This window comes from Oncorhynchus kisutch, linkage group LG10, assembly GCF_002021735.2.
Source record: "Oncorhynchus kisutch isolate 150728-3 linkage group LG10, Okis_V2, whole genome shotgun sequence".
Classification (NCBI taxonomy): Eukaryota; Metazoa; Chordata; class Actinopteri; order Salmoniformes; family Salmonidae; genus Oncorhynchus; species Oncorhynchus kisutch.
Window position 1 is genome coordinate 3,238,371 of NC_034183.2, and position 2,500 is coordinate 3,240,870.

Here is a 2,500-nt window from a genome sequence, read left to right on the forward strand (position 1 = left end):
CGCTGGTTTTCTCTTCTCCCTGATAATGCATTGCAACCCACCTGGTGTCCCAGGTCTATATCAGTCCCTGATTAGAGGGGAATCACCCACCTGGTCTCCCAGGTCTAAATCAGTCCCTGATTAGAGGGGAATCACCCACCTGGTCTCCCAGGTCTAAATCAGTCCCTGATTAGAGGGGGAATCACCCACCTGGTGTCCCTGGTCTAAATCAGTCCCTGATTAGAGGGGAATCATCCACCTGGTGTCCCAGGTCTAAATCAGTTCCTGATTAGAGGGGAATCACCCACCTGGTGTCCTAGGTCTATATCAGGCCCTGATTAGAGGGGAATCACCCCACCTGGTGTCCCAGGTCTAAATCAGTCCCTGATTAGAGGGGAATCACCCACCTGTGTCCCAGGTCTAAATCAGTCCCTGATTAGAGGGGAATCACCCACCTGGTGTCCCAGGTCTAAATCAGTTTCCTGATTAGAGGGGAATCACCCACCTGGTGTCCCAGGTCTAAACTTCAGTCCCTGATTAGAGGGGAATCACCCACCTGGTGTCCCAGGTCTAAATCAGTTCCTGATTAGAGGGGAATCACCCCCCTGGTGTCCCAGGTCTAAATCAGTCCCTGATTAGAGGGGAATCACCCACCTGGTGTCCCAGGTCTAAATCAGTCCCTGATTAGAGGGAATCACCCACCTGGTGTCCCAGGTCTAAATCAGTTCCTGATTAGAGGGGAATCACCCACCTGGTGTCCCAGGTCTAAATCAGTCCCTGATTAGAGGGGAATCACCCACCTGGTGTCCCAGGTCTAAATCAGTTCCTGATTAGAAGGGAATCACCCACCTGGTGTCCCAGGTCTAAATCAGTTCCTGATTAGAGGGGAATCACCCACCTGGTGTCCCAGGTCTAACTCAGTCCCTGATTAGAGGGGAATCACCCACCTGGTGTCCCAGGTCTAAATCAGTCCCTGATTAGAGGGGAATCACCCACCTGGTGTCCTAGGTCTAAATCAGTTCCTGATTAGAGGGGAATCACCCACCTGGTGTCCCAGGTCTAAAATCAGTCCCTGATTAGAGGGGAATCACCCACCTGGTGTCCCAGGTCTAAATCAGTTCCTGATTAGAGGGAATCACCCACCTGGTGTCCCAGGTCTAAATCAGTTCCTGATTAGAGGGGAATCACCCACCTGGTGTCCCAGGTCTAAATCAGTTCCTGATTAGAGGGGAATCACCCACCTGGTGTCCCTGTCTAAATCAGTCCCTGATTAGAGGGGAATCCACCCACCTGGTGTCCCAGGTCTAAATCAGTCCCTGGCTCCTCCCCCCTGCTAGACCCAGTTAGAACTATGCTGGAATAGAGGCTCCTCCCTCTCCCTCTATGTACTGTATGATATGTACTGTATGATATGTACTGTATGATATGTGCTGTATGATATGATATGTACTGTATGATATGATATGTACTGTATGATATGTACTGTATGATATGATATGTACTGTATGATATGTACTGTATGATATGTACTGTATTGATATGATATGTACTGTATGATATGTACTGTATGATATGTACGTATGATATGTACTGTATGGTATGTACTGTATGTATGATATGATATGTACTGTATGATATGTACTGTATGATATGTATATGTACTGTATGATATGTACTGTATGAATATGATATGTACTGTATGATATGATATGTACTGTATGATATGATATGTACTGTATGATATGATATGTACTGTATGATATGTGCTGTATGATATGATATGTACTGTATGATATGATATGTACTGTATGATATGTACTGTATGATATGATATGTACTGTATGATATGATATGTACTGTATGATATGATATGTACTGTATGATATGTACTGTATGATATGTACTGTATGATATGTACTGTATGATATGTACTGTATGATATGATATGTACTGTATGATATGATATGTACTGTATGATATGATATGTGCTGTATGATATGATATGTACTGTATGATATGATATGTACTGTATGATATGTACTGTATGATATGATATGTACTGTATGATATGTACTGTATGATATGATATGTACTGTATGATATGTACTGTATGATATGTACTGTATGATATGATATGTACTGTATGATATGATATGTACTGTATAATATGTGCTGTATGATATGATATGTACTGTATGATATGATATGTAGATATGTACTGTATGATATGATATGTACTGTATGATATGATATGATATGTACTATATGATATGATATGTACTGTATGATATGATATGTACTGTATGATACGATATGTACTGTATGATATGATATGTACTGTATGATATGATATGTACTGTATGATATGTACTGTATGATATGTACTGTATGATATGATATGTACTGCGTGTACTGTATGACACGTAGTTAAGTTCTGTATGATATGATATGTAGATATGTACTGTATCATATGATATGTACTGCATGTACTGTATGTTCTGTATGATATGATATGTAGATA